The 27,908-nt window shown below is 44.3% G+C and overlaps 1 protein-coding gene across 1 annotated transcript in view; it reads right to left on the minus strand.

Annotated features, from left to right (window-relative positions):
- The window catches only part of Mapre3 (microtubule associated protein RP/EB family member 3), a 52,333-nt gene extending 36,699 nt beyond the window's left edge, over positions 1-15,634 (minus strand). Inside the window, exon 1 of the mRNA XM_090337320.1 lies at positions 15,489-15,634. The gene's annotated coding sequence lies outside the window, so the exon portion shown is untranslated. The remainder of the gene's footprint in view (positions 1-15,488) is intronic.
- Positions 15,635-27,908: the final 12,274 nt, after the last annotated feature.

The raw sequence follows: 27,908 nt of genomic DNA on the forward strand, positions 1-27,908 counted from the left end.
TCGGTCTGAGTGGAATAATTGAAAGTGGTTAATTCTCTCACTTTTTTCTACTCTTACAATTTTTCTATAAAAGAAAACAAATTAAATCTCACTTAAAAAATAAACTTGTGGGCTGGGAATGTGGCCTAGTGGTAGAGTGCTTGCTTTGCATGCATGAAGCCCTTGGTTCAATTTTCAGTACTACATAAACAGAAAAAGTGGCTTTGGGGTTCAAGTAGTAGAGTGCTAGACTTCAGCAAAAGCAGCTCAGGGACAGTGCCCAGACCCTGAGTTCAAGCCCCAGGCCTAGCAAACAAACAAACAAACTTGTTAGTGTGTGTAAAGGTTAGGGCAGTGAACAAAACAGGGGCAGTGATTCTTTAGGGACAGGTTAGAAGGGCCTTCTACTTCCTGCATTATTCGTTTCTGCAATGTTTTGATTTAAAAGTAATTTTAAACTAGGTTTGTTATGTAAGAAGTGAGGGAGAGCTGTTTTGTGAGTTGGGAGTGTCTCTAAAAATATAGGTAGGGTTATGGTGATTTTTGAGAATAATCTTTTTTTCTACTTTAAGTGAGGGGACTGCTAACCCATGCATGCAAACATTAGCTGATGAAGGAATTCAAGTGGAACAGAGATCCTGCAGAGAATACTTGGGAGGAATACCTGTAGGCTAATGACCACTGGAGAAATAAATGCCTGTCAGATATCTTGACCTCATTACTGGGAAGGTCAGAACATCGTGAGTCTAAGGCACTGGGAGCACATTTCATAGCTCGCCTGGAGACTCCAACAACCCAATGGGAATGGCATTTTCACTGTCACTCCCAACCTGGAAATGAAGAAGCCAAAGAACGGCTGCTCTGGCACCCTTTTCCATCATGGACACATGTTAGGGCTTTCCGGTTCTTACTGCAGTCACGTCCTTCTCGCTTGTAGGAATTATAGAAGTAAGGACAAACAGCAACAACACTTCAGAAATCCTCTTTTGCTGAAGTGTTTTATTGAGGCCCAACTATTGCTTAAGTCTTATTAGTTTGGCTATTTTTTAATTTGGACATACAGGGTATTATATGAAGGCAACATACCTCCAGTGTGCTGCTCTAACACATTAAGCGCTACTGAAGAAAATACTATTACGGGTGTGTGTGTGTGTGTGTGTGTGTGTGTGTGTGTGTCAGTCCTAGGGCTTGAACTCAGGGCCTGGATGCTGCTCCTAAGCTTTTTTGCTCAAGGCTAGTGCTCTATCATTTGAGCCACAGCTCTTCTTCTGGTTTTTGGTAGCTAATTGGAGATAAGAGTCTCCCTTTCCTGCCCAGGCTGACTTGGAATTGCAATCCTTAGTTCTTAACCACCTGAGTAGCTAGGATTGCAGTCATGAGCCATTGGCGCTCAGCTGATAGAATATTTTTTAAAGCACAGGCCTTCCTATTTGTAAAAATAAATTTCACAATTCAACATATTTACAGACATGTAGGATAAGAAGGTTTCATAAAATAGTTCTTATTCTTACTATGAACAATTCACTCTGATATTTTCAGGCTCATTCATTTTTGTTTCCTTTTTCTGGTGGTACTAGGTTTGAATTTAGGGCCTTGCACTTGCAAGGATTTCTTGTCCACTGGTACTCTACCACCTGATCCATGCCTTCAGTCCTGCTTTTTGTGGGTCATTTTGGACTAGTCTCATGGACTTTTATTTCCCAGGTTGGCCTCAAATTGTGATCCTCCACATCTGAGTCCTCTGAATACTAATGGGGACTTACTGTGTGGTGCCACTGGGAGGCAGTGTAACCTTAGGAAGTGGGGCCTAGTGGAAGGAAGTTAGGTAATTGGAGTGTTCTCTTGGAGGGGATTTGGGGACCCTGGCCCTTCTCTTTCTCTCTCCTTCTCTCTGTCTCTTTGTTCTATCATTCTGTTGCTCTTGCTTCCCAATCACCATGAGCTGAGCAAATTTGTTCCACCATGCACTCCCTGCCATAATGGATCAGTCAACCACAATGGCTCCATCAACTGCAGACTGAAACCTCTGAAACCCGGGTCAAATAGATTTTCTCAGGCATTTTCTTAGTGACAGGAGCTAACACAGGGACTCAGACCTAAAGTGTAATTAGAGTGCATGTCACCGAATACTTCTTTTTTTTTTTTGCCAGTCCTGGGCTTGAGCTCAGGGCCTGAGCCCTGTCCTTGGACTTTCTCAAGGCTAGAGCTCTACCACTTGACCCTCAGCACCACTTCCAGCTTTTTTTTCTATGTATGTGGTAGGGAGGAATCGAACCTGGGTCTTCATGCATGCTAGGCAAGCACTTTTAACCACTAGGCCAAACTCCCGGCCCCCCACTGAATACTTCTGTATTGGGAAGACATTAGCCCAAAACTTACGATGTTAAGGAGAATTAGTCCTAGGCAGAGAAAAACAGTATGTACAAATATCTCTCATTTTATAGAAAAGAAAATATATCAAGAAGATATAATTTGCTTAAAGGCCCCATAATGCAGGCCCAAGTCTCCAAACTCCAAGTTCATGGTAGCCTATCACTTGTAGGGTTCTTCATTTTACCTAATTAAGAACCAAGGACTAATTATTCTCTTCTAGGTTGACTAGAAGACAAGAGAGAGCCCAGGAGGCTATGTTTAGGGAGAGCCCATTAAATTCTACATGCAAAACAATGCCACTAAACTCCTACCCCACCTGGCATGAGGCCTGCACTGTGGGTGTTTGTTCCTTCCTGGTAGGACCTGGTCAGGAGCCAGACCCCTGCTTAGTCCAGCTTTCATGAAGGGCATTTCACAATGTCCAGACAAGGGTTAGGCTCTGTTTAATTGTTTTCCTATCTCTGCACATAGATGCCTACACCTAACTTTGCACATGTTTTTTTCCACCCTCACAGTTACTGCCACCAGCCCTGCAACAGCTTAGCACTGTGAGCCACATAAATGGCTTCAGTTATGTAGTATGAAGGTAATGTGTGTCGAGCAGGTAAAGGTTATGACCAAAGGCGTCTGTCAGGGCCAGGGTCAAATGGACGATAGGAGGACATAAGGAGTGGGGTCAAAGGAGGCCTCAGGCCAACTTTCAAGGTAAGCAAGAGAAAAATAGGAGTCCCATAGCCAGTTGTATAGTTTGTGTACTTCCCTAAACCCATCTCTGGCTGGGGGGATGAGTGAGGACAGGAACCCACAGAGAACTCACAAACGGCATTCCTAGCGAGGGCTCACATCTGTCTAGAGGACACACAGCTAGTCCTCCTCCTCTCACAGAGACTGGATGGTCCTTCAGTGACCAGTGCCAGAGAGAGATGGCTCAAGAGGGCAGCTGGTTGGAGTTGGAAACAACTGGACCCATACATGGCATATCTAAGATAGAGAATCAAGCTGAGAGAAGGTTAGCTCCTCAGGACACTGTGGCTGTGCAGATAAATAAGGGCTGGTGACAAGTAGGGGACATAGGAACTACAAGCTGACACGCAGAGGTGCCACACAGGTCCAAAACCACTACATTACATTTCTCCCTCATCTATCTCAAAGTAATCTAGTTACAGCCTAGTTCTTTGGAGATTTCTTTTTTCTTTTTCTTTTTCTTTTTTTGGGGTCAGTTGTGGGGCTTAAACTCAGGGTCTGCGCACCATCCCTAAGCTCTTCAGCTCAAGGACACAGCCCTACCCCTTGAGCCACTGTGCAACTTCCAGTTTTCTAGTGGTTAATTCGAGGTAAGAATCTCACAGATGTCTGTGCACAGGCTGGCTTTGAACCATGGTCCTCAGATCTCAGCCTCCTGAGATTACAGGCATGAGCCACTGGTGCCAACGTTCTTTGGAGATTTTAACTATTCATTTTGAAATATTGCTAATTTTACATGTCCATTAAAAAAATCAAGCCTGGAACCGGTGGCTCATGCCTGTAATCTTAGCTACTCAGGAGGCTGAGATCTGAGGATCAGCCCAGGCATCAAAGTCCGTGAGACTCTTATCTCCAACTAACCACCAGAAAACCAGAAGTGACACTGTGGCTCAAAGTGGTAGAGTACTAACTTTGAGCTGAAGAGCTCGGGGACAGTGCCCAGGCCCCACGACCAACCCTCCCCAAAAAATCAAAATGTGATACAGGGGTAAACAAAAGTAAAAACAACCTCTGCCAAACTGTATAATTAAAGTTAAAATCATCCTCTGCCAATAACCTCCTCGCTGCTCATTCCTCCGAGTCCAAACCTGTTTTCTGTTCTGACTGGGGTTGTAATTACTCTGCCCCCTCATTCTGGCTGACAACCAGTACCGACTTAGATCTGCAGCCCTTCCCTCCACCTCTGGCCTCAGGGCCAGCTGCTTCACTGCCATTCTGAATTGTGCCTCCTCAGAAACCTTGCCCCGAACATGCCAAACCACCCCCAGTTGTGGTGCCCCTTCCTACCACTGCTCCTCCAGGCCAGCATTTTGAAGACCCAGCCCATTATGAATTCAGGCACCCAACTTGGCCTCTGCCCCTACACAATACAACTTTTATTCATTCCCACACACCCAGGCTTGTTTCTCACTGTGGCTAATTCAGGCCTTTCAAAGCTTGATCCTCTACATCCTCCTCCTCATCCCCTACTCAACAACTGGATTTGGCTTTGCTTTAGAGGAAGTGACAAGCTTTTTCTCAGGAGAAGCCCCAATTGTATTCCCTGAACATCATCTGCAAGTGAAGTAGAAAGAACCATCCTGTCAGATACCAGTGGCTCATGCCTGTAATCCTAACTATTCAAGAGGCTGAGATCCGAGAATCCTAGTTTGAATACCAGTCTGGGCAGAAAAGTCTGTGAGACTCTAATTAACAAACAAAAAGTTGGACTGGAGGCATGATTGGAGTGAGAGTGCCTGCTATGAGCAGAAAAATCCAAGGATGAACATGGGGCCCTGAGTTCTAGCCCTAGTACAAGAAAGAAGAAAGAAAGAAAGAAAGAAAGAAAGAAAGAAAGAAAGAAAGAAAGAAAGAAAGAAAGACATCAGATACCTTTCCTCCAAGAGCCCTAGAAAAACGGAAAGTGCTCCTTTCCCTGTGAAGTGATCCCTTCCTTGGTATCTGAAAGACTATTCCTTTGTATTCCTCAAATATGACTGCCCCTTGATAGTTCAGGACCTCTCACGGACACCAAAATCAGGTGATGCTGGGATCTCATAAAATTTGCGTATAACCAGCATATATCCAGCTGTATACTTTAACTCAGGGTCCAGGGACAAAGTGGATGAACTAAGAGTGCATGAGAAGATTATGTATAATACCTAATGTGATAGCCACAAATGGCTTCATTTGCTTGGATTCAGTATAGTACCTGGCAAATGACAAGTTAAAGTTTTGTTTCTGGAAACTTTCTAGAATTAAAAAATATATTTGGGCCAGGAGTTTGGCCTAGTGGTTAAAGTGCTTGCCTAGCATGCACGAAGACCCAGATTCGATTCCTTGGTACCACATACATAGAAAAAAGCCGGAAGTGGCACTGAGGCCCAAGTGGTAGAGCTCTAGCCTTGAGAAAGTCCAAGGACAGTGCTCAGGCCCTGAGCTCAAGCCCAAGACTGGCAAAAAAAAAAAAAAAAAATATATATATATATATATATATATATTTATCTGTGGTCAGTTAAGTCTACAAATGCAGAACCCACAGACACAAAAGGCTGGCTGTAACTTCTTTTACTTTCTGCCATTAAATTTGCTCATACCTCCCCAGTATCAAAAAAATCACTCTAATATCAAACTCTTAATTGAAAGTCTGTTGGATCAGGACAGTGATAATAATACTATTAAAAATAAAAAACGAGTCTGGAACTGAGCTCATGCCTGTAATCCTAGCTCTTCAGGAGGCTGAGATCTGAGAATCCCAGTCCAAAGCCATCCTGGGCAGGAAAGTCTGTGAGACTCTTTTTTTTTTTTTTTTTTTTTTGCCAGTCCTGGGCTTGAGCTCAGGGCTTGAGCACTGTCCTTGGACTTTCTCAAGGCTAGAGCTCTACCACTTGAGCCTCAGCACCACTTCTGGCTTTTTGCTATGTATGTGGGGTACCGAGGAATCGAACCCGGATCTTCATGCATGCTAGGCAAGCACTTTAACCACTAGGCCAAACTCCCGGCCCCTTGTCTGTGAGACTCTTATCTCTAGTTAACCAACAGAGCACTAGAAGGGGAGCTGTGGCTTAAAGTGGTAAAATGCTATCCTTGAACAAAAGCTAAGGGACAGTGTCCAGGTCCTGAGTTCAAGTCCCATGACATACACACATAAATGCCATTTGTGCCCTTTGCTTTTATAATTCCATTTTATTGAATATACCTCAAAGTAATATCTATAAGAGAAAAAGTCACTTATACAATGATGTTCAAAATAGAGATTTTTCTTTTTTTGGTGTGTGTATGCCAATCCTGTTTGAGGTCAGGTCCTGGGCACTACTCTTGAACTTCGTTGACAGACAGCACTCTATCACTTGAGCCACAGCTCTACTTCTGGCTTTTTGGTGGTTAATTGGAGATAAGAGTCTCAAAGTAATGTACTCACTACCATACAAATGTAACTATAACTCCTCTGTATATCACCCTGATAATAAAATAAAAATAAAATGTAGCATAAAAAAGAGTTTCAAAGACTTCAGACTTTTCCTTACATTCCCGTCTCCTGAATAGATACAATTACAGATGTCAGCCACTGATGCCTGATTTTAGAACAGAGATATTTGTATGTACAAAATGTTGAGAATACTCTGTCTATAACAGGTGGACAGTGATGCATATCACAGAAGAAATGACACAGTCAAAATGATGATATATGGATTAGGTTAATAGGGAAATCTGCAGATGAAGCACCTTGTAGTACATAAAATATATTTAAAATAAATAACATACTATGAAACAATTCATCACAAATTCACATGTGTTTGCTGGTAAAGTGCAATTTTATAATAAAGAATATATCCAATCTCCACCTTTCCCCTTCCATGCTCAGGTGAACATTAGCACCAATTCCTTGCCTATCACTATATAATGGTTTATCCAAAACAATCATCAAATCTTTCTTCTATTTAAGTTTAGTTAAGCAGCACACTGAAGCACTCTTCTTGGCATTTTTTTTCTTCCCTTGACGTTACACTACCTACTTCCCATCTTGTCACTCCTTTAGCTATGGATCATTCTCGAAGCTTGTTACTTGGGATTTGGCTCTTGTGTCTAAGACCTCCTGCTCTGTGTTGCTGACTCCATTCCCAGCCTTCCCCTCAACTTGCAGTGATCATTTCATTTGGCTGTCCCCTTTGTTGTACCTGGCTGTCACTTCCAAGCTGCCTCTTCTAATGTTCTACTTTTTCACTAGATCTCTCAAACTCCAAACCTCAATCTAGTAAGGGTGACATGCTCAGGGGTCTTAGTGCCTTCTCTCATGACACCATTCTCTCACTGCTGCCACACCTGTCCGCATGGAAAGTTCCCTTCAGTGTTCTGGCTACTCACAGTCTGCCTGTCTTCAGCACAAGATCAGATTCTGCTTCCTTTGAGAAGTCTTTCACAGTTCACAGTGATCCTTTTCCTCTCAAAAGTCTTCTGAGATTCAGACTCCATAGAACCACTGACACCTGACACACTCTTCACTTCTTCTGCCTCATTCTTGTCCACCACACCATCCTGCATATCCAGCTCCAGTGAGTCTCCTCCTCTGAAGCCTTCCCTGGCTTTCACAGGTCAGGGGCCACTGTTCCTGTTGAGCTACCACGCAGCCTTTCTCATCACTGCTAAGCTCCCATTGTCTTATGCTGTATGACATACAATTATGGTTGACTCACTCAATCAGAATGTTAGCTGTGTTCCATAGGGGCAAAGATTACATCATATGCAATAAAGCACTAGAAATGTGCTGCTGGCCTCCAGTGTTGTTACATACACCCATTAACCCCACACCCACCTTATCTTCCACACCAGACTATAGACTCCTCAAAAACAATTCAACACCCAGGCCCAGAGTTCAAGCACCACCACTGACAGAAAAACAAAAACAACAACAACAACAACAAAAATTCAATCTTATTGTTCTATACTCCATAATGACTACAAACACAAAACAGATACTTGTTGACACTATATTTATAATGAAACCATAGGAAGACAATATGCAAATGTAGAGAAATAACCTATAAAGCTGCAAACTATATTTTCTAGAGAATACAAACCTTATCAAGTTGTTTCAAAACACTGTACCCTGGTATTTGGGGCCAGCATAGCACATCTCTGTACATACAGGGGTCCTGTCATATAGGGTGTTAAGAGGATGCTCAAGTGGGATCTTTCAGCTGCCAACTCTACCCATGTAAAATCAGAACAAGCCAGAGACCAAATCAGAGTCCTTGACAAGAGGCAATAACCTGCAAGGAAGGGGGAAGGGAAGATGGTGGCTGGCTGCCAAGAGCTTGGTGCTGCAGAAAAGTCTGGCCACAGGTACAGTTTGTACCATTAGAGATAAGCCCTCAGCATAACACTCCTCATGTGAACAGGGATATTTAATTTCATCCAGTGGGTCGAGACCTCCCCCTTTCACATGGCAACACTACGTTGTTCCAAACTATGATCTTGCTGATTCAGAGGAAGCTAAGATTTTATTTCTTACTAGTCAGGAAGTGCTATTACAGGGTACTAGAACATTATATCATAATTATATCATATTACAAGGTGACTAGGACAACAGTGCCCTAAAGAAAAGATGATTGCTTCTCTGACAACCACTCATTGCTAGAATGTCTCTAGCCAGACATATTCAAAGCCTTCTTCATTAATTCAGGCAGCATGGAAGGCATCTGCCCATCTGGGACAAGTGTCTGGGTAGTCACAACCATTGGGAAGAAGAGGCAGATCCTGCTTAGCAAACATTTATTGAAGCACAGGCCGAGCTGTGCGACAGGACATATGTCCCTCAACTGCAATCCTGGATCTCTGGGAGGAGGCTAGAAACACCACTTTTCCAGTGCTCAGAGCAGGGCAGATTCCACCACTGTTCGAAGGCAGGGCCCATCCATAGAACTGGAAGAGGACATGGGTGATACAATGATATTGGACGTCAGTAAGGTGCTTCATTGTATAAGATGAAGTCATAAGTCTGTGCCCTTAAGAAGCTCAGCTATTATTCTAAGAAGACCATATATAGTGGACAGGAAAACAGGTAATAAGACAGCTACTGGGACAGCCCTGACTGAGACTCAGTGGCTGCAGAGACCTGCAATAGGAAAGAGGAAGCTGATTAGCCTGTCCCTTTGCAGGGCTTCTGTCCATGATGCAGTCATTGCTGGGGACTCAACTATCTCCATCCTGGAAGACAGAAGGGGATGGCTGAACAGAATCTAATCAAGGACAAGGGGAGGGAAGAAGCTACAGTAGTCTTTGAGGATGTTTTAGAGGCCTGGAAAGTCTTTGAAGATGTTTTAGATGGTATGCATACATCTGAACTTGAGTTAAAGCCTTTATGAAGGCCTTTGGAACACTGAAGAACTAGGAATTCACAGCCTAAAAAGACATGGCAAAAATAAAAGCAGGACTTGTTTGTTAAACACATCGTTTGAAATATGATGTAAAATCAATGTTAATAAATTCTTTAATAAAAAAACCAAAAATAAAATAAAAGTAGGGCCATGCGACTAGCAAAAGTTAAGAGGCAAATAAGACTATCTCAAGACCTACTTTCTTAACTTTGTGTGTGTGTATGTGGTACTGGAGTTTGAACTCTGGGCCTCGAGCGTGCTAGGCAGGCATTCTACCACTCTAACTACATCCCCAGCCCTTTTTATTTCAGTTATTTTGGGGAGAGAGCTTTGCATTTTTGCCTGGGCCAGCCTTGACTACATCCTCCTATTTATACTTCATGCATAGCTGGATGACATATGTGTGCCACCATACCTAGCTGTGGTTGAGATGAGGTCTCACTTTTTGCCAGGGTTGGCATGGAACTGAAATTCTCTATTCCTGGCTGTACAAGGATTTTCATTGCTTATGTAGTATTTGTATAAGCCTGACCAATCCCTAATTGCTGATTATTTTGGGTGTTTAAAATATTTGGTATTGTTAATAATATTATATTAATATAAATCCACATATAGTACTTTTAAATACACTTCTGATTTTCTGAATATTCCTAGCATAGTAACTTTTGGTCTAAAGACATGTGTCCTTTTAAGGCTTTTGATACATAAATATAGTCAAAACAACTAGGCAGATTTGGAGTCATGCTTCTTGCTCAGTTATTTTAAATGTATCATATAAGTGGTATGTACCTCCTATATATAGGAAATTGTTTCAGGAAAAGAAATCATTTTGCATGGAATTAAAACATCCCAAATAAGCCAAGTCCTTATTTATGAAACAAATCAAGAATCCAGGGCTTAGAACAGTGATGTTATGATAAAAAGTTAGGCAACAGCACCCAGCCAATTTAGCAGAGTTGGTAGGGCCTGGTACGAGTGGAAACAAGTCTGGTGCTTGGGCCAAAGTTGGCCAGCCAGCTCTACATAGAGAAAAACAAAAAACAAAACAAAACAAAACAAAAATCCTTGGCCACAGGACGGCTTACCAACCTTGGCCAACTGTCGCACAGATCTGTACTCTTGGCCAAAGCGAAGATTGGGTGATGGAATGTGAATTACTCAGCATGAGCCATTCTAACTTCTGGGTAAGCACCCAAAGCACATGCCAGACTGATAGGTGTGTCATCTTTCTATTATAAACAGGACACCTGGCGAGAAAACACAACTGGCCAACTTAGGCCCAAATCAAAGCAAGAAACGCATTGCTTGTTTTTGGTACCAAAATATCAAAATGTATTTACTGAACAACTACTGCTACCAACTTGACAAGGTCTTCACTGAAGTACAGAGCATTTCATAACAGGTCGAATATTGAAAAATGTAAAGTAAAAGCTTCTTGTAAGTTTTTTCCCCTTCCCCACACCCAAATTCTGGAAGTATACACTATTGTATTATGTGATGTTACACTATGTATTATCTTTTTGATTTCTGTTTATTTGTGGCACTGGGAATCAAACCAAGGACCTTGTGCATGCTATGCGAGGCAGTGTTCTACCACCAAACTCTAGTTTAAACTCGTGTGCGTGTGTGTGTGTGTGTGTGTGTGTGTGTGTGTGTGTGTGTGAGAGAGAGAGAGAGAGAGAGAGAGAGAGAGAGAGAGAGAGAGAGAGAGGGGGGGGGGGGGGGGGAGAGAGGGAGAGAGCACACAGGTTTGAACTTAGGGCCTCATGATTTCTATGCAGGTGATCTATTTATCTCCTCTTTTATTGAGTTATTTTTTTTATATAGGGTCTTCCTGTCCTAGTATATACCTGGACGAAGATTCCTCCTATTTTTTATTCTTATGGTGGCTGGGATAACAGGTGGGTGCCGTCATATCCAGTTATGGATTGAGAAAGTACCTGGTGAACTTTTCTGCCAGGCTGTCTTTAAATTTCAGTCCTCCTGTCTCAACCTCTCAAGTAGCTAGCAGTATAGGCATGAGCTACCAGCACAGGATTCCTGAAATTTACTAGGAATTTAAACTTATTAGTGCTCCCCACCTGAATAGCTTGGTCTTCCTGACTCCTTAATTACTCTGTAACTGCTATTATTCAAAATGACCTTCCTTTTGCTCTCCTCATTATGCAACGGGGTTTCTCTCCTAAGATGAATAGCTCTGGTCCCATCCCCTGTGTCTCACGTGTGTAGGAGGTGATCTGACACTGAATGGTCAAAGAAGTGAATGAAGGCTATATTAGTTTTACTCACAAGTCAGTGAACAGCAGTTTTTCCACTTAAAATTGACATCATTCTCTACATTGGCCTCTACAACTGGAGGACCAACTACCCGATGACACACAAACAAACCAAGTCTGTGCTGAGCTACAGTCAACTGCTTGTGCCTGACCATTCTTTCAGATAACCAGGTCAGCTGAATACATAGAGACAAAGGGGCATTTCATATACACGCTCTCCTATTTGGGCAGTTGAAATAATACTGCAAGTGCCAGGCCTTCGCAAAAAAATCTCCCTATGCACACCAAACACATTCTGAGGGTTTCCAAAGGAAGGGGGACGGGCTACTGAATGGAGCAAAGGGAGTTATGATAAAGTTTAAAGACATTCTTTTTAAAAAGAATTTAATGATTGTTATCTCTTATTTGACAAATACTCTGCATACTTTGTTCATTTGATCCAATAACCCTGCAAAATGGCCAGTCATTTCCAGGCTTCCAGGTGAGGAAATTACCAGTTACATAACCTGTCCAATGTCACACAGCCAAGAAGTGGCCCCACTGGAATTTGAACTCAGATCTATCTGCTTTCAGATTTCCTCCCTTTCCTAGGATAAGGCTTAAAGCCCTTATGGCTCCCAGGATCTACAAAAGGTTCCATTTGAGAGCTGGAAAATAATTCTGAAATCATTCCATGTATGTGCTTCTGCTCTTAGCCCCATTTCTGCCCTCTCCCTGTTCCTTCTGGAATGTAGCAGTGCACAGATAAGAAGTTGAAAAGATGTCAGTTACCAAACGGCATTTTCTTTCTGTTAGTTGATGCAAATTTTAGAAATCAAACCTTCTTGAAGTCAGAATGTGTAAGGAGAAATTATTATGTTTAAGGTAGAAAGAATAAATTTTTAATTAGACAGTGTCACGCTGAATTTTTGCCTGACCTTGCAACAGCTCAGATAATTAAACAAGCCATTGTATACAGAGATAATTATATACTACTAAATTATTTTTATTAAAATCCTTTGGACTATTAAGCATAGGGATGAAACAATATAGTGTTGTAAAATTTCTAGTCTGGAATTTTGAGTTTTAATTCTGACTCAAACACTAATAACCACCAACAACCATGCACAGTACACATAAAACAAAGTGCTTTTACATACTTTCTACATTTGGTTGAGTGACCTTGAGATAAATCATTTAACTTTCATGTCTCATGTAAAAATCTGGACATGTGGACATTAAACTATGCCACATGAGGTCCCCTCCATTTCTGGCATCCTAAGAAGTGGGAGGAACAACATAATCTTTAGAATTCTTAAAAATATATTTGCAAACAAATCAGGGAAGATTCATTCTGGTCAGAAAATTATATTTTCTGCTCAGTTTCTGAGAAATACCATTTGCTAAACTCAGATACAGGTTTCAGATGATACTGCTAGCTATTTGATCATTTTCTGGACAGTAGCATATTAGAGTCTGGATTGGATTCCAATATAGGGACTTTCCCCTACTATGCCTATGATCATCTTCCAAGTACAGCCCCTCAAAGTGGGCTGGCTTGAAGGAAGGCATAGGAGAAATCCACCCTCACAGTGCGTGCCACTTTCAAAAGGTTCTGAGTAACGGCATCATCACACAGAAACACAAAGATGCAAAGATACACAAAGACCTTCAAGTCTCACCAGTCCCTGCCTGCTTTAATGTTTCTGAAATTAGGAAGCATCTTGGGCTTTACATATATATTTTCATCTGGCAGCATCAAATTATTTCACCTAAAAGCCATCGGTAAATTTCTAATGTGTCTTAGCATTAAGGAAATACAGTCCTTCCAAGTCTTAATACCCATGACAAAAATTTAGGTCTAATTCGGTTCAAATCTTGTCCCTCTCCCTGATCTTAACAATTATATTCAGTAACACTTGGAGAGGTGACGTATAAGAAAGGTCGTAGTTCTGTTTCCTAAGAGTAGTAGTTTAAAAGGCATTCCATCATCATCTTATAAAACACTGGTATGGGTTTCACGGGCAAATTAGCCCATATAAAAACCACTCTGATGTTCTGGAAATGTACTATCCCACAGCAAACTGGAAAGGGAACATTTTACTCACACCCTCCTGATCTCTCTAGCCTTGACACATTTTCTTAATTCACAACCCTCCATCCGAGTCATAACACTGATTCCCAAAATACACTCAGCCCAGGAGGAGCAGCTCTGCAGCACAGCTGTCTTCTCCTGCCCTCCTCGGGTATGTCAGTGATATGTGACACAGAGAGGACCACGAGAAGGAATGTAACTCTCAGGCCCCCCGAGTTCCCTTTGCATTATAGGCAGGTGCATCCCGCCAAACCCCAGAGTGGCATTCCGAACAGAAGAAACTGTATTGGATGGGGGCTGCAGTTTCCCCAAACTTCATCTCTATGTTTAAAACTAGGACAACAGCCGTCTTTGCTACTGTAAACTAATCTGATGAGCTTGGGGGCAGGGAGTGGCTCTGAGGAGGGCTGCCAATAGGCCATGATTGAGCAGTGTCAAGGAGAAAAAAAAAATCCTTATCTCTGTTTACTACCCCTACATCTCCAAAAGAGTAGCTCCTTCAGTGTGATTTTTTTTAAGACCATCTACTCTTTTGTAAAGCCTCATTCAGTAGGACTGGCTTACATTTATACATATTTCCTAGCAGTGCACTGTAATTTGGAAGCCCCAAAAGCGGGGGTGAGGAGGAAGGGAAGCAAAAGAAGTTGAAAATAAGGTACAATGGATAGTTAGGAGACCACAAGCTGAGGCATGAGGCGTGATTATTAAGAGCTTCTGACTGTGAGCCCCAACTCTCACTGGTTGAGGCTGTCCTCTAGTCCAAGATTAGGGACTGCAAGATGGGCAAGTGGATCGGTAGCAAACATAACCCGGGGGATTGGGCAAATATCTAGAACGCCCCATCAGGTGACGGCAGGCAAGCACCAAGGCTCAGCTAGAACGGGCAGGGAGCCGGGCCTCAGACCCATAGCATGCTAAAACCTAAATCCCCTGTCCCCCCCACGCGCCCTCCCCTCTTCTGCTGTCAAAACTCCATCGCAGGCACTCGTAGATACCCCTCATTGTACACACCCGAAGCCCTTGCTGTAGACACCGGGTCTGGTTTGAAATCTTACATTATAGCAAGGTTACCACGCGATGGGGGGGGCGGCGCTGCATTTTAAAGTGCTCTACGAGATGCTTATTCACAACAGCACACGGGAAGCGCTGGAACTGAAGCCCCAAACACAGCCTGCTCCCCTCCCTCTCCTCTGGCCCACTGGAAGGCCACCAAGCAACAGCCGGGTCACTGAGCAGTAGCTGCTCAGCAAAGCCTCTTCTGAAAGCAGCCAGGTGCGACTGTTGAGGCCGCCTCCTAAGTCTCCTCTTGCCAGTCATTCTTTCGGGCATTATCGCCGGGAAAGGCGGAGAGGCCGGGGGACGTCAGGCCCGGGAGAAGGAAAGGGGAGAGGGGAGCAGCCAGAGGTAGTTTGGGAGGTGCATGGGGCAGGGGGGGGCAGCAGACCCGGCCGAGGTGCGGCGCCGCCTCAGGTGGGGAAGGACCCCCGGGGCGTCCGAAGGGAGGAGTGGCGAGGAGGCCTGGTCGCCGCGGCCGCGGGGACCCCCGAGAGACCCGCCGGGGCGGGGGCAGGCGGCCGCGGAGGGACGGGGAGGCGGAGAAGGGGCGCCCGCTTCCCCTCCCCCAGCCCGGGCCCGGGCCTCCCGCTGACTCAGCCCCACGGCGTCCGTCGCCTGGGCCTCACTCACAGTGCGCGAGGCGGCTCCGCGGAGGCGGCAGGGGAGGGGACGGGCAGCGGGGGCGCTGCGGCGGCGGCTGCGGCTCCGGCCGGAGGCTCGGGGCGGAGGGTCCTAGCTGAGGCCGCCGCGGTCTCCGGCTTCAACGCACAGAGACTGCGGGGGGGGGAGACGTGGGGGGGGGGAGAAGAAACGGGAGCACTGCGCAGGCGCGCTGCGGCCGGCGCTGTCAGTCCGAGCGGGGCGGGGCCAGGGCTCCCGCCGTCTCCAAGGCAACCGGGCGGCAGCGGCGGCGGGCAGACGACCGCTACCTCCACCTCATCCAGGCAGATGCGGTGGCGGCAAGGAGGTGCCGGCGAGGGGAACAGTCTCTCTCTGGGTCGCCATGGCAACCGGGGGGATGACACTGCGTCGTGAGTGCGCGGTGGTACCGCGGGAACGCGCTTGCCTCGTCACCATGGCAACCGGGAACCACCCCTTCCTTCTTCCTTAGCAACAGGGTAACAATCCCTCGTCATGTCCGTCACCGGAGGAAGAAGCCTTCGCTCGCTCCTGATTCCGTCCGGTCGTAGCCGAAGGCGCGTTCTCTCCCGCGGCCGCCGCGACGGCAGCAGTGGCTTCGGGAGGCCGAGGCTCTGGGGATAACCTCCCTCGGTTCACGGCTTCCCACCGCGGCCCGTTGCCCCCCCCCCCCCCCCAGCTCTCCCGGCTCCTCGCGCCCTCTCACCCCGGGCGGGGAAACCCGCGCCGCGCTCCACACCGGCGGACAGGCTCGTCGGATGCCGCCGGGTTTCTGTTAGGAGTTGGCCTGGGCGCAGCCCCTGCGCGGCCCAGGCTGGCCCCGGGCTCCGATCCTCCGCGGCGGCCTCCTGAGGGCTGGGGTTGCGGGCAGGCACCCGACTCCCGGCTGCACCACCCGAGTGTTGGATTGTCCTCCCTCTGCATGTGTAGAAGAGTCCTCCGGCTTCCCTGCGCCATCAGCTACGCATAACGAGCTCTCTCTTTGACAAGCGTTCTGAATTTCCGATTCCACGTTTGCTGTGAGGGCTCTGGAGTGCTCCTGGTCCACGCCCGCTCTCCTGTTCCCGCTCCCCCCGGGGCTCCACCATGCCCGACCCCGTCGTACAGACAGCTCCTGGGTCTCACGAACGTCTCGGGGTCGTCGCTGTACCCATCTTATAACATCGGCATTGCACACGTTAGGCATTTGCTTACACATCTGTCACCCCAACCAGACTCTGTGTCTCCGGTGGGCAGGAATTCTATCTTATTCATCAGCCTCATTAGCATCCAGCACAAAATGCAACACATTGTATTCTACTGCATTTTCCTGTCATCGAATCGAGCAACTACAAAGGTTTCATTCTCTCCCACTTTCTCTGACATTATTGCATCAGTCTTCAATGTTTTCCTTACTGCCTACACAAATACCACTGCTACTATTATATTCCTTCTATTCTCCTAGTTCTTGATCTTAACGCCAAAACTCTACTCACCTTTGATCAAAACTCTGGAGTTCTCTGTGGCATGAATTCTGACTTCTTGTTATCTTTCTAACTAGCCCAAGTATTTCCACAGAGGTAGATTTCCTCGTTGGGTATTGGCCATCTGCCTGACTTCTGTCAACCTTTATATAATGGTAAGCTCTCCATCTATTACTGTTCTATGGATTTACAACCTACCTCTGCCCAAACTATTTTGTTAAATATCATTGGCTTCTGCTGGCTTGTTGGCATGCCAGAGATATTACATTCTCTTCTAGTGACTCAAAACCATAGTACAGCATTCTCCTCCAAGTCTCCTGCTGTAGCTCCCACAGTCCAGATTTCGTGCCGTACTACTGATGGCAAAGCAACACAATTAAGTCTATATTCCCAGGGGAAGAGAAGAGAGCAGATTACTAATAGAATAAGAAAAGAAAGGGACAGGACACCCCTTTCCTTCTATCTAAAACAATTCTTGGCAGAAGGTTCCCAAGACAAATCAATACAGAGAAAAATGAAACCCTAGGTAGCAGGGTGCTACACAGCCAAGTCAGTTTATTTTACTTTCTTTCTGAGGTTCCTGCTCAGTTCCTGAGAAGAGACTTTGATCTTTGTGTCTCCTTGCCTTTATCACCCAGAGGACTGAGAATTTTATACCCTTCACCCAAATTCTCCACCTGTTAATATTTTATCTATTTCTATGGAAGGAATAAATCCAAGTTAGTAGTTTAGAATAACTATTTTGTATCTTCATGTCTGTGGGATGGGAATTTAGTTCGGCTATTATGGCTTAGGGGAATTTAGTTCGGCTATTATGGCTTAGGATGCCATATCCTATTGACTGAAAATGGTCACCAGAGCCCATCCAGTGTTAGGAGAAAGTACGTAGACCCTCATTTCTTCAGGGAAGAAGCATAAAGGTCACATAAAAGGGATGGGAATGAGAATTATCATCCAAGTCAATATTTGGGGACATAGAATTTGCCATGCACTGCCCTCTGATCGCAATTTATAACCCATTCAGCGCAAAATGCACTCATCTCCTAAGATCCTCATGACAGCATGAACTGGGAGGCAAGATCCTGTTGTCCGAATCAGGGCCCCATGCACTTATGGCTCCTCAGGTTCAGTACCTTCGTACAACTCCGTAGTAGCAATTCTCTGAACTCAAGAACCATGAAAACTCAGAGGCATATCACCTCCCTCTCCCATTCAACATATAGTAGTGGTCCAGGCCTAGGATAGTTGTTCTGGACATTTCCATTTCAAAACGAAAGGGAACCAGAAGGTGCACATTGCAATACAGTTCATAGTATCTCTGAAATCAAGCCAGGCACATATTACCAGAACCTTGATCAGGAACTGGAAGTAAATGCAAATAGTAAGTAGTGTGTCTATTCATATTTATTGATATCAGGGAAGCTACCGATGGGTTTGTTCCCCCATCAATAGACTATAGTTCTTTCCCAGGATTGTTTGGATGCACAGATTTGGCCAGTGGAAGGAACATCGATCAGTTCCTGATGTCCTCTGGACTTGTTTTCATAATTTGAGCACTTCTTTGCTTGCTGATGTAAGAAGATGCCCAGGGCTCGTCATGAACCTTCCCTACCCCTGTCCTGGGGCCAGCCACTCCCCCAAGGAGCCACGGATCCTCCTGACTTTATTTTTTCTGGTTTTCGCAGGTAAAATATCCACAACACAGTCTTTGCCATGTTAATCATTTCAGAGCCTACAATTCAGTGGTATTATTACAGTCATCCTGTTGTGCATTCATTACCACCACACATTTCTAGGACTCATAAAACTGAAACTGTCTCCACAAAACAACAATTTCCTGTTTCCTGCTCCCTCTAGATTCTGGCAAACACCACTCTAATTGATTTTCACCACTTTAAGTATCTGCACATAGTCAGATAGCAGTTATCTTTCTATGACTGGCCTATTTCACTTAACATAGTGGCTGTAAACTTCATCCATGCTATAACATATATCAGAATTTCCTCCTTAAGGCTAATATTTCATTGTGTTTATACCATATGTCCCTTCTCCATTCATCCATCAAGGGTCTTTTAGTTGCTTCTACCTTGTAGCTATTTTGCTATAAACTATTATGTACATAGGAATATAAACATCTCTCTTCAATAGTCTTGAATTCTTTAGGGTTATATTATCAGAAATGAAATTGCTAGACCGTATGGTAATTCGTGTGTGTGTGTGTGTGTGTGTGTGTGTGTGTGTAAAAGAAAGAGAGTACTGGGTCTTGAGCTTAGGATATCATCCTCTCGCTTGACTTTTTTCACTCGCAGCCAGTGCTATGCTACTTGAGCCATGCTTCCAGGCTGGCATTTTGGAGGTAGAATCATGAGGGTTTTTCTGCTTGCTCTGGCTTCAAACCATAATTCTCCAGGTCTCATCCTGTAGCTAAGATGTCAGGTGTGAGCCACCAGCACCTAGATTGATATTTGTCTTTTTTTTTTTTTTGCCAGTCCTGGGCCATGAACTCAGGGTCTGAGCACTGTCCTTGGACTTTCTCAAAGCTAGAGCTCTACCACTTGAGCCTCAGCACCACTTGTGGTTTTTTTTTTTTCTATGTATGTGGTACCAAGGAATTGAACTCGGGTCTTCGTGTGTGCTAGGCAAGCACTCAACCACTAGGCCAAACTCCTGGCCCCTAATATTTGTCTTTTGATGAATCTTAAAAAAAAACAAACAAACAACTCATGAAATCTAACTTGTTGATCTTTTTGTTCCTTCTGTGGCCTGTGTCTTTGGTGTCATATTCCTGACATTTTGACATTTTTAAGAAACTTGTCTCTTAAATTTACCCTTAAATGTCAATATTTCCAAGAATTCCCATCTCTTGTGTCCCTCTATCCATGTTCCCTGAGTGGCCTCATCTGTTCTCCTTGACAATTTTCTAGTGTTGTCCATTCTCCTTCTGAAATGTCTCCCAGATCTCTTCCTTCCTTCATCTTCCCCTCCTTGAGCACCTTATGTCTGGACTATGGCAGACATCCCACTTATACTCCGTCTCTTCTCTTTACTTCTGATCCACCCTTAACACTATTTCCCAAAGGTTCTTTCTAAAAGATAAAGCTGTCCTAGTAAAGTGGTTTTTGCAACTGATTCATCTAAGTGTGCAGAGTGGAAGAGCTAAGAATAGGTACATCTTTTCCAAGTTTAGGTTCTGTTTAGGGATTCAGGAAATGAGATTGTGGGGTGTGTGTGTGTGTGTGTGTGTGTGTGTGTGTGTGTGTGTGTGTGTGTGTGTGTGTCCGGTACCAGGGTAGTTTGAACTCAGGTCTATGTGTTCACTACAGGTGCTCCACAACAAAACCATGCCTCCAGTTCTTTTTTTGTCAATCATGGGGCTTGAACTCAGAGCCTGAGCACTGTCCTTGGACACTTTTTGTTCAAGGCTAGCACTCTGCCACTTGAACCACAGTACCACTTCTGATTTTTTTCTGTGTATGGGTGATATCAGGGAATCAAAGCCAGGGCTTCGTGCAAGCTAGGCAGGCACTCTATCACTGGCTACATTCCCTGCCCCTCCAGTTCTTCTTTGCACTTATTTTTTTTTCAGTTGTGGGGTTTGAACTCTGGGCCTGGGCACTGTCCCTGAGCTCTTCAGCTCAAGGCTAATTGTTCTACCCCTTGAGCCACAGCAACACTTCCAGTTTTCTAGTTGTTAATTGGAGATGAGAGTCTCACAGACTTTAGTTAGTGCCCCTACTGGCTTTGAATCTTGATCCTCAGATCTCAGCCTCCAGAGTAGCTAGGATTATAGGCGTGAGCCACCGTGCCCAGCTGTACTGGTTATCTTTGAGACAGGCTCCCATTTCCTGCCAGGACATGTGCCTGATGTAATCTATTTATACTTCCCACTGTAACTAAGACGGCAGTTGGGTACCTCCAGGCCAAGTTTCTTCCATTGATGTAGAATCTATTAGACTTTTCTGCCTGGACTGGTCTCAAACTGTGATTCTCCTGATTTAAGTCTCTAAAATATGATTATAACTATTATAGATTATATAATGATTTATATTAAAAACAATATTCATGTGAAGTAGAATAAAAAAACCATATTTTTGTGTCATGGTACAAGGATTTGAACTTGGGACCTCACAGTTCTAGGCACTTGAACCATGCCTCCAGCCTTTTCTGTTGTGGCTGTTTTTTGAGATAGGGTCTCATTTTCTGCTCTGGTTAGTCTAGACCACAATCTCCTATTAATGCTTATCATTTAGCTGGACTGAGAGGTTTCCACTATGGCACTCAGCTTTTATTTTTTTTTTAATTGAGATAGGGTCTCCTAAACTTAGTGTATGGTTACCAGTATCAGGCTTGATCTCAGAACTTTGCATTCTCACTGGGCTTGCTGCTCACAGCTGGCACTCTGTCATGTCAGCCATGTCTTCAGTCTGTCATTTTTTGCTGGTTAATTGGAGAGGAAGTCTTGTGGCCTTTTCTGCCTCTGCTGGCTTCTGGCTGCCGTCCTCTAGGTTTCAGCCTCCTGAGTAGCTAGGATTACAGACATGAGCCATCAGCGTCTGGCTTCCACCCCTTGATTTTAAAGATAAGATATTTAAGAAGAGCTGGGCCTGAAGCCAGAATGCTCTCAACCCTCACGCCCAGTACCTTTGGGATACTCTGAGAAACATAGGCTTTTCAGAGAAAAGTTCAGGCTATCTCATGTGGTGAACACGCACTCTGATTCTGACTGAGTAGGTCTGCTCCCTCTTTTGCTTCTTCTATACTGTACCATTTCTTACTAGGTCACTTACGAAGGTGACCATTTGCAATTGCCTAAGCAAGCATTTCTGCTTGAGACCAAGCCTGCATCATGGAGTTATCCCTTCTTGCCTGCATCAGGCAAACTTTCTTCTTTGCCCATTTTACTGTGGCTAGAGGTACAGAGGCGCTGCCGTGCCCAGTCTAGTTACCAGCCCTCTCCACACTTCATAGGAAACTAGCTAAAAGCGGAACAGTGCACTAAAATAGGACAGACGCCCATCGTACAGGGAGCTTTGACGTGGTTTGCAGCATTCACATGGAGGGATCCATGCAATTTTGCTGAGAAGTGAATTTTAATGAGTCTGTACTTAAAGACTTTACAAACCTTCTGCCTACTGCAGTTCCTTAAGCGCCAGGCCCAGAGCTTCTGTGGTGCGGGACTTTGACCTTGGTTTTCCTCATGTGGTTGTGCTGGTTAGGTGAGATAATGGGTGGACATGCCTGGCAGCGCCTGAGGCACGTGGCAATGACTGATAACAACCAGAACTCCCATAGAGTTGAGAAGTTGCTTGACTCTCCCTCCCCGCGAAGACCTTTTTATTACATAGGAGCAAATATGCACATTGAGAATTAAGACTAACCTCCTGGGAACATCCAGCAAGTCCAGCCCCGTGGCTTCCATTCCAGTGTTACTCAGATTTCTGCAGAAAACACTGCCATGAGTAAATAGACAGGTGATAAACACGTAGATGAACTCGCAGGAGTTTGAGGTGTGTGTGTGTGGGGGGGACTCTTCTCTTTCCCCTTCTCAGCTGGCTGCTACTGTTGCTTAGCACGCACAATCTGTGCCTCTCTCTTAGTGGTCACACTGAAACTTCCAGGGCTAAGATGGAGGAAAGGAGTATGGGTTGGGAGTGATACAAACCTAAGTGGAAATGCTAAATCTTCTACTTGCTAGCAACCCACTTACCTCAGTGTTTGCATTTGTCAGGTGGGGGTTGTTTCGGGTCATGGTGAACACCTCTGAGTTCATACACAGGGAAATGAGATGTTTATCAGGTGTTTAGGATGCTTGGAGTGTTGTGAGCATTCAAAAAATGGTAATGGGCTATTGCACTTATTTACTTTTTTATTAAAAATTTATTAACATTGATTTTTACACCATATTTCAAATGACACATTTAACAAACAAGTATTCAAGAAGGGAATCTCTATATACAATCACCGGCACTTAGATTTTAGAACATAATTGAAATTAGGCTGAGGTTTTGTATGTCATAGATACATATTAATCTATATAATAAAACATTATGTCTATAGAGTCATAGAGCACTTATTTACTTTTTGATGAAGAGTTACTTCCTTTGTAGAGATTGTCCCAAAGTCAGTAAAGTTCACTGCTGACCTGGCATATTTATCAGTCCTTCTCTGATTTAATATTTAGTATTTATAAAGGGGAAGGTAGCATTAAATATCTACCAAAGCCAAGCACTAAGACAGAATTTCCCTTCCTCCAACTTCCTTGGCCACCCATGAAGGTGATTATTATTCCTATTTCCATAACAGATATCCAGAGAGGCTGACAACTTGTATAAGAGCTCATGGTCAGCACCGGAAGTGGAATTTGAAGCTCGATGCTCATGGCTCACTCCTATAATCCTAGCTACTCAGGATGCTGAAATGTGGAGGATTGAATTTTGAAGCCAATCAGGGCAGACAAGCCTGTGACATTCCATTTTCAAAATAACCAGCAAAAAGCTGGGCTGGAGGTATGGTTCAAGTGGTAGAGGCCCACTGATGAACAAGAAAACAAACAAGAGAATGATGCCTTGCGTTGAAACTATGGTACACACACACAGTGGGATTTGAACTTAGAGCCAGCATCAAAATCCAAACTCCTTCATAGCTGTCATCAATATATCTTTCCCTAACCACCTTTACAGCTTCTTTTCTTCCTTTCTTTTGTTATTTCTTTTTCTTTCTTTCCTTTTCTTTCTCTTTTCCTTCCTTCCTTTCTTCTTTCCTTCCTCTCTCCTTCTCTCTCCTTCCTTCCTCTTTCTTTCTTTCTTTCTTCCTCTCTCTTTTTTCTACTATTACTGAGGCTTGAACCTTTAAATGCAAGAGCTATACTTGATTTGTTATTTTTTTTGTAGTATCTAATACAAGTCTGCAGATGTTTGAAAATTCATGTAAGTTAACCCAAGCTAGAATTGCCTGTGACACCTTAACTATGAATTTTATCCAAACAGCATTTTAAAGTATTTGTATGTTATACACATTATTTGGAACTTACCCAAACAAAATATGTTTATATGAATCCAAATGCAAACAGATGTCCTGTATTTTTTTTCTTCTAAGTCTGGCAACTTTATGTTGCACTGGAGATAGGCTTGGAGAGAGCGCTTCCCCAAGGGAGTTCCAGGTAAGAGAAAGGCTGTCATGGGCCTGCATGCAAGAGCTGGCCCCATCCAGAGCTGCCTTGGGGGTCCCAGGCTGAGGATAGTGACCTAGCTGTCTACTTTTCCTTGAGTCTCACCCATTTACCTAGGCCAGTCTTGGCATCCACAAGCCAGAGAAGGAGCCACTGGTGAGTTTAAAGCGCCACCTGGAGGTCTTTCTGAGTAGAACTGTGGCCAGGAACATGGGAGCAGAAGTCCTAACCAGGCAAAGATTAGGTGAGATGGAAAACTTGAGTGGAGCAGGCTAAAGTAGACATACCTTTCTGGATGTTTCCATCTGCAGCTGGTGTTCCAGATGCCTGGAAGCTGGATGCACTTTCCAAAGGAGGTCACTACCGAGAGCTTCCTTTCCCCAGAATATTCACTTTCCCCTAGCTGTTCCTGGCTTCTTTCCCTTGGCAAGAAGTACTAGGTAGAAGAGGGGAATCAGGACCTGGTTTATCTGGTCCTATTGGACCCCAGGCATAAGAATGATTTAAATAGTTTTATTCTTGCTCCTCAGTTGCTTGTCAGACATCAGTACCTCCCAGAGGAGGGCAAAGTCTTTGGCGATGGGAATCTGCTGTTCCCTCATAACTCAGAGTTGCTCCCATGGCTGGGCTCACTGCTACACTCCCCACCCCCACCCCGAGACCTTCCCGGAATTCTCCAGCCCAGAATCATAATCTAAATGTGACAAGCACATGAGGTCTTTGAAGCAGGCTGCATCTGGCTGAGCAGGGGACTCTCTCAAACAATAGGTTCTCCAACAAGGCCTACACTATAAACTCACAACTCTTTTATAACTCTTTGAACTCTCCAAGTACCTGTGTCCCTACTCCCACCCATAACTCTACTTAAAGTCCCTCCACCCTTGTTTCCATTATGCCTCGTGTCTCTGGACTCTCCTCAGGTCACCATGAGCATCCCGCTTCAGCTTTTGTTGAAGTTTGATCTGGTCTGTTGAGATCCCTGTCTTTGCTTTCATTCTTCCTGCCTTTTAAATCTGTCCTAGTCCCAGACATTTGGGACAAATGATGAAATAAATTCCAGCTTCGTTTAATCTTGAATTGAGAATCCATATGATTGACAATGAAGTTCTTAGCATACAGTTGGTGCTTAAGAAGCATAACTGCTCTTGTACCTGTGAGTGGAGAAGACGCAGGTGCTAGTGGGAGTCCATCTCCTCCCAGTCCTCCCAGGCGACTCCCAGCAGCTCCTTTCACCCCCGTGGAGGTGGGACTTCCTGTAACTAAAAAGCAGCACCTCCTGACCAACCTACCTTCAATCAGATATGGCTGCCTTTCTCTAGAGAGGCCTCATGGAGTTATAGAAGGCCAGATTCTCATCATTTTTGTTAACTCATGCTCCTGGATCTGGCCATGGAAATAAGTAGAAAGGCTTATTGGTGGATAATCATGAAAGAAATGCAAGAGAAGCAGGAGGAATGGAGTAAAAGAAAGACTGGAAAGCAGACATGTTGGAGGAAGATGAATCTAAGCTGGTTCATCCCCAATGCTGTCATTCCCACTTTGTCCTGGGAGGTTCACAGTGGAAGAGAAATCCAGCAAAGGGCAGCATGCTATCTACTGCTCAGTAACCTAGCTGGGTTACAGAACAGTTAACCTAGATGTTGCTGGAGGCTATGTGGTGTGGGGGGGCGGGGCATTGGGGGGTCCACAGGTACTTCCTGTACATACTCTAAGCTTATCTCCTATTCTGGAGGATGTGGGTTAGGTGCCTTATCATGCCTAAAAAGCCCTGTTGGATTCTTGGGCATCTTTGGTCATAAAACTGCATTCTGGAGATTCTAATGCCCCACTTTATAAGTAGCATTAAAACAATGCTGGGAGCTGGCATTGAAAGAATGGGAGTTGTTTGCTTAGAGTAGGAGTTTTCAGTTTGGTTCTTGGCAACTTTGTTCTTTAGCTCAATACCAGACTCACTGAGTCAGAAATTGGGGGTAGGCTCCAGCAAACTATTTAAACAAGCTCCCAAGTGATTCTTACCCATGCTTAAATGTAAGAGCTCAGGGAGAACTTGAATGGGTGGAAGGAGTTGAAGCCTGCTATCACAAAGAATAAATTATTTCTTTTTTCTTTTTTTTCCTGCCAATCCTGGGCTTGAGCTCAGGGCCTGAGCACTGTCCTTGGACTTTCTCAAGGTTAGAGCTCTACCACTTGAGCCTCAGCACCATTTCTGGCTTTTTTCTATGTATGTGGTACCGAGGAATCAAACCCGGGTCTTCGTGCATGCTAGACAAGCACTCTACCACTAGGCCAATCTCCCGGCCTAAACTTTTTCTTTTTTCAACATTTTGCTTATTCTTCTGGATCCCTAGCAAGTCCAGATGAATTTTAGGATTGTCCATTTTCACAAAAAGAAACTATCTAGGATAATAGGGATTATATTGAATCAAAAGGGAGAACTGTCACTTTAATGAACATGTGATTTTTTTATTTATTTAGGTCTTTTAAAATTGCAACAGCTCTGTATTTGTATTTTCTTAAATTTATTGCAAATACTTTATTCTTTTGATGCTATTGTAAATACGATTTTCTTCATTTTGCTTTTGTTCATTGTTGGTAGAAATACAACTGAGTGTGCTATGCCATAGTGTTCTACAGCCTTGCTGAACTTAATTCTAACAGCTTTTTAGTGGATTTTTCTATATAGATCATGTTATCAATAAATAGAATTTATGTGTGTGTGTGTGTGTGTGTGTGTGTGTGCTGATACTACGGCTTGAACTCAGGGCCTAGATGCTATCCCTTCGTTTTTTTTGCTCAAGGCTGGATCTCTACCACTTGTCACAGCTCCACTTCCAAGCCAATTACTGGCGAATTGGAGATAAGAATCTCATGGACTTTCTTGCCTAGGCTGGCTTTGAACTGTGACTTTCAGATTTCAGCCTCCTGAGTAGCCAGGATTACAGAGGTGAGCCATGGCACCCGCAGCTCCTCCCCATCTACTTACAGCAACTAGTGAGATATGTCCTTTACATTTTACAACCTTCACATGGAACAAATAAAAGGCCAGAACAGAGGTCACAGTGCAAAATTCTATTTAAGAGTTAGACACCAGGCAATATTAATATACAGTATTAGAAGTCAGAACAGTTTGTGTGTGAGGAGATGGTCATGGGAAAGCTCTGAGAGTGGGTTGCTGCCTGATGACTTTCTACAAGTTTATCTAGACACTTAGATCTCAAAGCTTTTTCTTATCTGTTACATTCAAAAGAAAATATTCAAAATGAGAAAAAAGAAGATAAATCCTTAAGTGTTTTACTGCTGGTAGCCCCGTGTCTACCTCCTCCATCCGAAAACCCAGAGCTCGCACTGTGTGCGGGAAAGTGAGACACTGAACTGAAATCTCTCTGCAGGGTCTGAGACACTGTGGTCCTCTCCACGTCATCCCCAGTGGTTTCTGTACCCTCGGCCATGACTAAAACTAACCCTGATGGGGCCTTGAATGGTGGCATTGTGGGATCTCTGGGGACCAATCAAGAGGGAGGAATACCCATCCCCAGAATGCCAAATCTCCAAGGTCACTTCAGTCCAGAATGCCACACAACGCACTGAGATGATGAAACTGAAATACATTAAATGATAAGCAACTGCTTTCAATGTGGGGTGATCTTGGATTTATAGGGAAAGAATGGTTCCCCACAACGGAATTTGGGAGACTATGACTTATTCCACCAGGCTATCAGTTTGTCCAATGAAAGGTATTCCTTTCAGTTCCCCACACCCTACTGCAGTACTGGGGATTGA

The sequence above is a fragment of the Megascapheus bottae genome, chromosome 7 (genome assembly GCF_031878675.1).
Source record: "Megascapheus bottae isolate mThoBot1 chromosome 7, mThoBot2.hap1, whole genome shotgun sequence".
In the NCBI taxonomy this organism is placed as follows: domain Eukaryota; kingdom Metazoa; phylum Chordata; class Mammalia; order Rodentia; family Geomyidae; genus Megascapheus; species Megascapheus bottae.